The following is a 12,260-nucleotide window of genomic DNA, read 5'->3' on the forward strand; positions in this document are numbered from 1 at the left end:
CAAATGAGTAAGACTGCTACCACTGACTTATGAAATAATAATAAGAAGTTAATTTTGTATTTCAATATTGAGAGAGGCCAGGCCTGGAAGATGTGACACTTTGTAGATTAGAAATGAGAAGGCCACTTCTGAAACTCTCAGGTTTAGTCAATTTCTTATTCTGCTTTTCTGCCACAAGTACATATGTTTACCAACTGTACTGGCAACTGTTCTTATCCATGACATGGGCGTGATAACTGCACCAATAAGTTGCCACAAGGATTGAACAGGTCCATGCAGGCAGAACACTTAAAATAGTGCCTGCCCAGAACACAGCATAAATGACAGCCATCATCATCACTGTTTTTCTTAATCTTACATGAAAAAATTCATATAACTGAGAATGGATCCTCAGGCTTTATGACCAAACTAAACAAGTCTGTTTCTGAAAGAATTTGGTAATGGAATGCTAGTGTGTTAAGCATGTGCTTCATACGTGTTATCACATAAAACAAGCCTCTGCACTATTTCTGATGCTCCATGCTCTGAGGCTTAGGAAAATAAATGAAGTAGCTACTCAGCTAGCAAGAGACAAAGTGAGCTTAAAGGACAAGTCTACTTATTTCCAAAGCCTATGCTTCTTAGGAAGTAAACACTTCAATGGATGCTGTGAACAGGCACCTTCTTGGAGTCATGGGAACCACTGTCACATACTTAATACTCCCTCAGAAATATCTGAAGGTTTGGAGAGTTGTTTTAGGTATTCAGAGCTTTGCAAGCTCCCTGGAAAGTTAGTCTGGGTCTGCACAAATTTATTGTTTCTCTCAATTTTAAGAACTCTAGTTTCACTTCATATACCACATAAATCCTAATTAAGAAAAATCAATGAATTTTCATTTAAAACATCTTTTATCCCTCTCCTTTTAGGAAAGGCAGGAAAACTAAGCTTTCTTCCAATAATACCACCAACAATGGCTTTCAATAGAATAGGTGCCTCAGGGGAACTAAACTCCTCCCTGGCAGAAAGGGAAGATCCTTTAAAATAAAACCTTACTTCATAATCAATAACTCCATCCTCTTCCTGAAAGTTATACTGCTTTTATAAAAGTTATTACTTTATTACACATTTAAAAGAAAATGACTAGAAAAATGTCAATTGTTGTACTGACTTACAAATGCACATTAAGTACAACTTTTATATGAGTATAATCTGTTCCTTTCAGAATTAATCAAGAAAGAAAATCAACTATAATGATGTATTTACATAACCAGATTGTTTACATTTAATAATTTATGTGTATTTTTTTTACTTTATGTTTTAGATTATCCTACTTTGAAATGTTTAACACAAACTAGATAAATATAGGATTGAAAGACAATAGGTTACAGTTGAAAATTTTTAACAATTTGAGCCAGGAAATGCCCAAGATTAAATCATTTACATTCTTTAATACATAAAACAATTGGTTTTATATTAATTTTTTTAATTTTAAAAGGAAACAAAAAGTTAGCAAGTAAGCGGGTTTCGGATGTTTTAGCTGAAATAACTGTTATATACAGTTCCCCACTTCTCTATCTAAATTGAAGGTAGTTCATAAAATACAAGTGTTTACTTTGCACATTCTCCTTAGCATTAGTTAAAATCTTCCTGATTTAAAAAAAAAATCCAGTGAGTATATTCAAATTTGGCTCATTTTCCCCTCCAAAATGAAGATAACCATTCTCCAAATTCTATTACAATAAAAATATTTTTAAAAAGAAATTCTCATAGCTGTGAATATAAAAATGTTAACCGTAAGAAAATTTCAAATAAACTTTCATTTATTCACAACAGTCTGAGATTAATAGGAGGGAATGAGTTTAAAGATGGGAGATCAAAGAGAAATAATACATTTAGCGCCTTTAAATTTGTTCAAAGGTTAACAATACTACTAGTGTTTGACTAAAATTGTAAGACAGAGACAAGTGCTAACAAAGAAAATAGGCAGGCAAGAGGGACAGGAAATACTGTATCAGTTTAGAATTTTTTTTATTCCTAGAAATATATGGGAATTGGAGAGGCACCTTATATCTGTTATTGAGAAGTACTGTTATAAGTATCCTTTTGGGTGAAGTCATGCAGCTAAAGTTCCACAGGCTGCGCGATTTCTCCCAAGGGGACTTACTGTGTCCCAGTGTTGCTTCCATGCCACGGAGCTCCAAGGTGACCCACGGCCTCTTTAGAGGCCAACACCTCCTGCTGGGTAAGGAGCCCCCAAAAATGTCTATCAAAGACTTTTCCCGCTATTCAAGAAAATTTCCTTGGTGTTAAGGAAATAGTTATTGTCTATATCTTAATTTTTCGAGATGAAAATGTCAGGTTGATTCACTGACATACATCACATTGGGAAGCTTGTGAAGAGATTAAAAGTCAAACTCCCACACTCCTGCCCAGGAGAACTTGTTATACGCATTCTACAACAGCCCCTGGTAATGACCATGTGGTGATATCATCAACTTTTGATGACATGAGGCACAGGGTGACCAAGAATAAAGTAGCTGAAACGCCCCTATGACTCAGTCAAGAGTCCCAGTGCCAAGTCTCCAGGCCTCTCCCACTTGAATCAGGCTCATAAGAGCAGCCTGCTGCTAGACTGCTTGCTTTCAAATCTTGGCTCCACTACTTCCTGCCTGTGTCACTTTGGGCAAATTGCTTCACCTCTCTGTCCATCAGTTTCCCCATGTAAAATGGGGATAACAAGCACATTGGCTATACATAGCTTTTGTGAGTTAAAGAAGTTTATATAAGTAAATCATTTTACACCAAAACACATCTATTGAGTACCTACTATGTACTATGTGCCAGGCACTGTTCTTAGATGCCCATGATTTTATTTATAGCAGCATCTGATGCATAAGAGCTCAAAGTATGTCAGTAATTAGAAAACCACAAACCCTTACCCACCACTCAGATTGTTATCATTTATTATTTTATAAAGGTAATAGGATGACTATTCTACATAGTATATAAAACTCCAGGAGAGTCTTGTACAGTATTCCATAATGAAACACATTAATATTTCTACAGTAATATAATGATTCATACTTAGTGAGCTAAATAAAACTGTAACTAGCCTCACATCAGTTCAAGTCAGGATTTTTGGCCCAATTTTACATTAAAATCTTTTGATTTTCAGAGTTTTTTGGATTTCAGAAGAGATGGTGGACCTGTATTTATTAAATAAGGGGGCAAAATCCACTGATATTTTCTTTTCCTTTCTATCTTTTAGAGGTGCTAGTGACCAAGTAAACAGTCAAAACCATTTAGGAGTAAGAAATAGGAAGTCCTTCAGGCATGGAAAATCCACAGCTGCATAATTAAGCTATGTCAAATATTAATCTGTACAATCCCCTTTCTCCTCAAATACAGTGTTCCATAGATTCTTAGTCACTGAATTCATTTCCAAGAATAACTGGTCTCAAACAATCTTTATGGATTTTTAAAGTACTTTTGGATATAGGATAAAATACTTAAGTTTTATCATGATTTTAATGGTACAACCTTGTCTTTCCCATAGAAAAAAGACAAAAACTATTAAATGACACGTGAACAATTGGTTTAAAAACATGTGCCTTGGCCGGGCGTGGTGGCTCAAGCTTGTAATCCTAGCACTCTGGGAGGCCGAGGCGGGCGGATTGCTCAAGGTCAGGAGTTCAAAACCAGCCTGAGCGAGACCCCGTCTCTACTATAAAAATAGAAAGAAATTAATTGGCCAACTAATATATATATATATAAAAAATTAGCCGGGCATGGTGGCTCGTGCCTGTAGTCCCAGCAACTCGGGAGGCTGAGGCAGTAGGATTGCTTGAGCCCAGGAGTTTGAGGTTGCTGTGAGCTAGGCTGACGCCACGGCACTCACTCTAGCCTAGGCAAGAAAGCGAGACTCTGTCTCAAAAAAAAAAAAACATGTGCCTTAAAAGAACACAGTATCCTCTAAAGTCAGCCTGGGGGAGATGAATAAATGTTATGCCAAAGTGGTAAACCATCCTGCTACCAAAGGAATTTTCTCCACATTGCATTTTAAGGAAATATTCATAGCTCTTGAAGAGCTATACAATAACTGGTTCAAGATGTTCTCACTGTTGGTCAGTGCTGGATAAAAGATTTGCAAGAACCTGTGGAAACAGGCTTCTCCCACCTCTGTATTGCTCCCATGTGTTGTTATTTATCTCCCCCAACTTTTCTGACCCCTTTCCATTTATTTTATATCAGAGTACTGCTTTGTTCAAGACCCATGTTTACCACTCCCATGGCAATCCCGTACACAAAGAAAGTCAGGAAGACATGAAATGAACGGAGATACTGATGTTGCTTCATGGTTTTTCCCCTTCTCATTATCCTCCTACTCAATGAGATTGTAGTGGGAGGTCTGAATGACATTTCCAAACTGAGAATTTAAAGCTACATTTCAACACCCAAGTACTCAGTTGTCATAGGAACAACACTTTGAGGCTTATCTGGGTTCTAACAAACAGGCACTTGTTTCGCTAGTGATTAAGGCTTCCCCTTCAAATCAAATATATACACACATACATATACAGATCTCAAAAGAAATTTTAATTAGGCAAAACTGTACATACTACTCCAAAAATTTAAGAAACAAGCCTAAGGGGAAAGTACTTATATTCCTGAATATGCAAATATCAAATACTATTTGAGGAAAAATTTGAGGTCTGTCACTTGATCGATTCCCTTCAGCACAGTCTGCTGTTTTACATACCCACAAAGACAAAGACATACGCACGTTACTATCTTTTAACAGAGAATACAAAAATGCTAATAATCTCAATGACTCCTGGGGAGAATTCGGGGCAAGCTATGTTATTCATTTTAAAAATTAATAAATTGAGAACAGGGAATGGCAAATAGGATTGAAAACATGAAGTTCTCAAATAATTCTTCTGGGATATACTTTCTAGCATTTACTGTTCCAGCCTGCTTCTATCACATTTTTTTGTCACCCAAAATAATGGTTTCTAAGTGGATGAGGAAAACCTAAAAATTACAAAGAGGCTTTTCTCTATCAAGCATGGCAGTATTTAGCCAGATTGTTAAATAAATCATGTTTCACCCAAGTATTTACATGAAATACAGAGCTAAAAACACAAGCAAGTAGTTGAATATAAATTACCCATAAATATCTTAACACTTTGTTGTCATTTTTGTCTTCAAGATTCTAAAATCCTATAAATTCATGTGCTTCAGGATTGAGTGCCACAACTTAATTAAGTCAAATGACTTGTGATATTCACAAGTTTTTATCACCAATTTCCTGATTTATTGGAGGACCTGCCCTTAACAGCCATGCTTGTCTTTTTATCTATTTGTTTGAAAATAAATACTTATACAGAGTGTTAAGAGCTAACAGTCTGAGAAAATGACCTTTGAAGTTCTCCCAGTATATAAAAGAGGAAAAAAAAGATGAATTAACAGATCCCCTTGATTCATCTCCGTCCCCTCCACTACCAGCAGAAATAAAATGCAGCAATGCAATCGTGCTTTATTATACATTTTCCCTTTCGAGTTAAGGATTTTAAGATTTCTAAAGTAACAAAATGGTAACCAAAAGTCAGAAAAGTAAATTCACCTTTTAATTTGGCTTAAGGTATTTAAAAGGAAAGAAATAACATTATGTCCTATATACCCTATAACTTGTAATTCTGTTAATAACAGTTTTAATTATACATATTCACATTTACAACTGGAGATCACCCAAATTACCTACATAATTGCTAGCAGTTAAAAGAAGAAAATATTTTTATCTGATTCTATAAGTAGATATCACATGATTGCTTCTATTGAACAATAAGAAATTGGTAAAATCAGGTAGCCACGCACCATTCTAATATTCTTTTTTTATTCTATTCAACCTTTTTGGCATAATCATTAAGAAACCAGATCAACAAATCGGACATTCATGCTTAATATAAAATTATATTACCTTACAGGTCATCAATAAGAACCTATTGTACATAACGCACAGGTATTCAAAGCTTCATTATATTTATCTGGAAACTTTAACCATGGAGGCAAGCTCAGATTCAAGATTTTAAAATTGAATGTAATGTTTCAGAGAAAGATAGGCAGACACATGCACATCAAACCAGTAAGAACTGTTAATCATGATCTCTCAAAATGTAATGGGCCATATAAATAGAAATAACCACCCTTTTGCTGTACTAATGTAATGAAATAGAACGATCTTAAAATTCATGATACAAATGTAAGAAAAAACTATTTACCATCATAATCTGCCCTTCACAATCAGGATAAAGTATTTTCTGATATACTACTTGAACTTTCATTTCATGAAGTTCTAACTAAATACTTGACACCCTGGAGTAGAAGGAGGGAAAGGAGGGCAAGTTGACTCATTCTAAAAGCATCCCTTCAAATTTCATACATGCTATTCAGACTAAATGGAAATCTACATCCAGGAAAAGTAATGCCGCAATTCTACTTAACAGCCCATTCTCATTTTATACTTCCATCCACTAAAAAGGAAAAACGAAAAAGAAAACCAAAATCTAGTTGTATTACATACACCTGGCTAAACTGATAACACTCAGCTCATTTTTGTTAATTACCTGGCTGCTTCTCTGCCTTTATGCTATATTCTTTAGCTGCTCTTTTTTAGAACGCCTCGTTCTGTTTATGTGTTCTCTGTTCAACAGAGTTGTTAGGGGTCTGTGAACAATTTTGCAATTCCCACACACACATATGATATCTATTAGGGAGCAATGCCACTTTTCACTTACCAATTCTGGATAAAGCAGTATTTCCTGGTGACAGAATGCTGCTGCTTCCGTTCGCTAAAACTCCCTCTTCACAGCTTGATAAATCTGATTATAAAACGTCTTTGTTCCAGATCACACAAGGAGCTTTTCCTAAAAAAGTTTTTGAAGAGTTATCTGCACTTCATTCCTGTGACAAAACGAATCAGAACAAGGGGCAGAGGGGGAACACGGAGTAAGTCCACACAAGTTCCTGGCAAAGATTTTCAGCCGCATTTTTCTGAGTTTAATCAGTAACCTATGTTAAAGTGACAGTTACCAGTTCAGGAAGCCAGAGTTTGTTTGATCAAGTCGGCCACAACCAGTTTGAGTGTCTTCCACTGGTGTGCAGACCCTAAGAAAGCATTCACTAGGTCATCTATCACATGTGGCTGAATCACTGGGCAGACCCCCACCCCCACTAAGCAGCAGCCCAGGCAGAAGAAGTGGCCAGACTCCCAACCCAGGACCTCTTATAGGGACCCGCCAATTAGCTGCTGACCAATCGCAGCCAGCACCTAGCACCTAAGTCACATGACAGGGCAGTCCCTATGACTGCAGGATTTCTGAATTACTGGGGTTACACAAAGGACACTCATTCAGGAAAAGAGAAAAAAAGCCATAAGCTGAAACAGAAAACGCCCAGGCAGCAACAACTCCAGCTTTAAAACAGGGAACACCCCAGCCACACACAGTCAGAGAAAGAGCCACAACCAAGCCAGGATGGAAATCAGAAGACTGTCTGGCACATATTAAAAAATAATCCCAAAGCAGAGGCTGAGTTTACAAACCCAATTCAGCTATAAATCTACTCTTCCTTCAAATTCCTCTATAGTCTCCCCAACAATTTTACATTCTAAACTTTTATAGTTTAAAAAGCTCCAGTGAGCCTCTACAAAACTGCTGTAGGAAAATGTGCAAGGCAGATGAGCCTCTCTCTCTATCCCCTGGAAATACCCCTAAAGATTCAAATTTGCCATGACAAGGTTCTTACATGAAATTTATTTCTTTTAAAATAGTTGGATAAATTAGGCAAAATTAAACACCGTCAGGACAAATTTGTACTGTAACTACCAAATCATTCCTCCCCTGCCCCACACACAATCATCTAAACTATCTAAACCAAGAACATTCTTATTAAGCAAATGAACCCACTTAGTGACCTAGCTACCAATTTACTTTTATTTTAATGCCCCCAATTTCTCTCTTAAATACCTTTTATGTCCTAGCAAGAAATTCAACTGTGAAAACCCCTACCATTTTCTCTGACCTCCAAAACTGGTACTTACAAATGTTCCTTGTTTGAATCTGTTAGTTCTTCTCCCCCTCCCCGACATTTGAGGTCAAAATATTGGCTCCACTTCATCCGTCAAACCTAAAGGCCCTATATTTTGATCATGCAAGGCTTCAACAGCTCCTTCTCCCAGGAAAGCCCAGAACACTGTGCTGCTTGCCATCCCCAATTTATGGAAGGAAGTATATGTCAAACAAACCAGGTGATGACTCAGACTACCTCCCCCAGCCACGTTTTCCCTAGAATGAGAGGATAGTGTAAAGTGCAGCCCATTTTGATGTGACTCAGTTTTATTAGACTGGTGGTTGTAGTTATCTGACAAGCTCACATTTTTTTTAATAACTTGTACATTTAAGGATCAGAACGCATGTTCTAAGTGGTTTCAAATAATAGGATCATGTAAACAAGAAACTTAAAAGATTATTTTTCAGGTATGACAAAGTTCTGGTTCTGTACCCTGATATTTACAATTTCAGAATAGTGCACCGAAAACTGAGGCAACCAAACATTTGGGTTCACACAAGAGCAATAAACAGGTTTTATATGTTTAGATTTACTTGAGGTCTTTACCATGAGGGACTCAGATTCTTTCCATCCTGAGGACTCAAGTTTAAGTCTCTAAGTCTGGGGCCCATGTGGCAGGTTCTTCAGGAAGTGGTCAGAGCCACGTTGCAGCTTTCACTTTTGCATTTACTGCAATTCAGTCTAACCTGGGCAACTCACACACAAGCACATACACGATACAATCACGTAACAAAAAAATCTGTATAGTCCTTTAATCCCAATCTGTCCAAAAGCTGCAAAATAATAACCTGAAAAGCATCAAATGTCATCTGTGAAAATTCCAATTAGATAAATTGACATTTAGGCCCTAAAAGTCTTCCTCTTCAGTAAAATGTTTACTGCCAAGATGGGAGTGGCATTACATAGAGTACATTGTTTCCAGGTATTACGCAGACAGGAATAATGTAGTAATAAGAAGTGTAATTCCCCACAAGAAAAATCTGGAAGGCTTGGGCTGAGCAGTTTAATTACAGTTATCTCTTTTCACCATACTTCCTTTAACCTTGAGCAAAGTCAGCAACTGCTCTGACCAAGGCGTGGCATTTATTGTTGATTATGCCTTGATGGATAACTAGTTTTGCTATAATATAGAAAACACATTCTACTTTTATAACATAGGAAACTGTTATAGTATCTAATTTTCAAATCGGTAGATGAGGGCACAAAAAAGGTATACACACTGAAACAGTGTAAATTCAGGAGTTGACTGTACACTTTACAGACTATCCCTTTAGGGTTTACTGAAATATACTTCACATTTCAATTTACATATAGAATTGATTTTCAGAAATTAAATTCACAAAGCTATTTAGAAGTGAATTTCTGAATTAGACTTTTGAAGTCTTTCTACTTTATGTTATTAAAACTCGGTTATTAAAACTCATTCATACTTCAACAGCATGTATTGAGTTTCATTAGCTTAGAGACAGTTACCTTCTTATAATACATAGAGAACATCAAATCTATAATTAGATGACTTTCAATGAAAATCAACCCAGGCTATGAAAACAGAATGTTAATAAAATCAAACACCTAAAACTCTGACATCTAAAAGGACCTATATCTTTTAAAAGCCTAGCTTCTGGAGCCAGACTTGCTGGGATTTGAATTCCGGTTCTGTTGTTCCTAGCTGTAGCATCTGGATTAAGAAATTACTCTCTAAGTGCTGAGAACAATGCCTGACAAGTAACTGTGGAGTCATACACATCTTAGTCATTCCCTAAATAACATTTCTGAATGAGAAAAATACAATTCCATAACCTTTTTAAAAAGAATCACTTGTAACTATTTTACTAATAATGACACTCACCTAGCCACTCCATATTTTCCTCCCAACATTTCAGCATTTAAAATATTCAAGCTTTACATCTGAGATCTGTTTGGGCCTTTCCCCTCCAAACTTCCCCACAGTCTCCTGGGGCCAGATGGGGAGGGCATTTAAGAACTCCCATTCTCATTGGCCCTGATATGTCAAGACACTGGAACGGTCATCAGCCAAGAAAAGAGGTGAACAGGTCAGAGAATGGGAGAAACACTACAGCCCTGGTGGGTACAGAGCACTGCCCTTGGTCATCAAAAAGGGGCCACTAACTGGAGACGTGACAATGTAGGTACAGATCCAGAAAAAAGTTTTGGAGGTCTACTGTTTATTCTCTCCACAGGGTGATGACAAAAAAAACCTGCCACATTTACCCTAAAGGAAACCCAGAGAGTTGTGTGGGGAATCTCAGTGTGCATTCTATTCTATGCTGACTTTCATTAAAAATTTTCATTTCTTAAGCAAACCATATGAATTTCCATCTGCAAACTATATGAAGCCATTTCAAGCATCCCACAAACCCTTCAGTGACAAAAGCTAATAGTTTCCAGTCAGCACATAACATATTTGAAGAATGATAAAAGGACAGCAACCAGACATCTCTGAGGTACAGGCAAGCTTTATAAAATATGGAATTCCTCAAATACGGTGCTCTGCACTGCTCTGGGTGTGGGGAGGTGAAGCAGTTGTGTTTTGTTTAAGGGCGAATGCTTTATCCAGGCAATGTTTCAAAGACAGATGGTAACATAATTGGGGAAAAGCCAGCAAAACGAGGAAAGGGTGGTTGGGATTACAAACGAGTGTTAGGGGAAGGCTCCATTCTGTTCCCCTCCGAGTGAGAGCTTGGTTTGAGGATACATACAGACCTAACTCAACAGTTCAGTTCAAGGCTGCTGTGGAGCTTCCTATTCAGGGCCATTCCTGTCCCAGGAAAAGTTCTAAAATACCAAATGATCTGACTGTATTGGGTTCCCAGAAACCAAAACTACAGGTCAGGGTAAAGACAGATATAGTATGGCTTCCAATACTGGCTCTAAGATTATTACACGTGGGAAAATGGAATAGTCACTGCATTTCTCCAAGGCTGCCTCATCCGAAGAATGGGAGTAAGAAAGAAAATACAAAGAAGGAATAGAAATAGCTGCCTCGATAACATTTGCCACCACCATCACCTCTCTAACGGCAAGCTGCCACCCCCAGTACTAACTTTCCTACTCCTGGGGGTGGGAAACAATAATTTCAGGTTTCCAAGTCACATTGCTCATTTGAAGGCAAAAAAAAAGTGACTTTATCACCTATGTTTTACAATAATCAAAAATCTCTGGTTACCTGCTATATTACTTTGGATTACAGCAAAGTATCCTACTTTGAAAACAGATGATTTGTTTTGTATATAGTGTATGTAACGTTCCCAATATTAGAAATTTTTCAAAGAAACCTGCCTCCATGGCTATGTGTGTGCCTCTATAGACATGCACACTAACCATGTCTAGTGTTATAAGACAATGTGAACATTTTTTATAAGACCTGGCCTGTTCCAAGCTTCTCATGTTATATAAGTAGCCACTTTGCCTGTCTTCCTGTAATGATTTCAGATCTAAGCAGTATACTTTGCTCAGAAAAGTTTTTATTAGTTGTCTTCTTTCCCCACCCATTTTAAAGAATGAACTGACTCAGTTTTCTGATGGCAACACCACTGGGTGGGAGTGAAGATGGGAGTGGGCAGGGTGGGAGAAACGGAGGATGAGGAGGAGGAGGTGGTGGTGGGAGCCAAGAGCTGAATCACAGCCATGTGAGTAATCTTAGTCTTTTTTTTCTTCCTAAGGGTATGAATCAAATTAAGCTTGTTTTGCTGTGGGTGAAGGAAGAGAAATATAATAGCGTGAATCAGGGCAATTATCAAATATGCGCCACTCACTAAAAACTAATTACAATCACTGCTTTTTTTTCACGTGTCTGCCAGAAGATGCCAGAGAGCTTTTGTTAATCAATATAATCCTTTACAAAAATTCTTAAGAGTTTGAACTCGATTATCACCCTCTTCCCTTTAACAATTTCCTTGTACACATGAATTTCAGAAACAGGAATTCTTTCGGAGCTTCTGTGAGATAATCTTTGGCCCTTGGAGATAAGTGTGAAAACAACAGGGAAAATATTGGGTAGAGACCAGGTTACACACCATCTAGCCATGAGCACTATGCTGAATTTATGAAAACAATTGCTCAGAGAATGAATCCAACACCTCTCAAGAGCATTCCAATGGGAATGCTACATGCAACAAACCCTCAGGAA

This window comes from Microcebus murinus, chromosome X (genome assembly GCF_040939455.1).
Source record: "Microcebus murinus isolate Inina chromosome X, M.murinus_Inina_mat1.0, whole genome shotgun sequence".
Taxonomy (NCBI): domain Eukaryota; kingdom Metazoa; phylum Chordata; class Mammalia; order Primates; family Cheirogaleidae; genus Microcebus; species Microcebus murinus.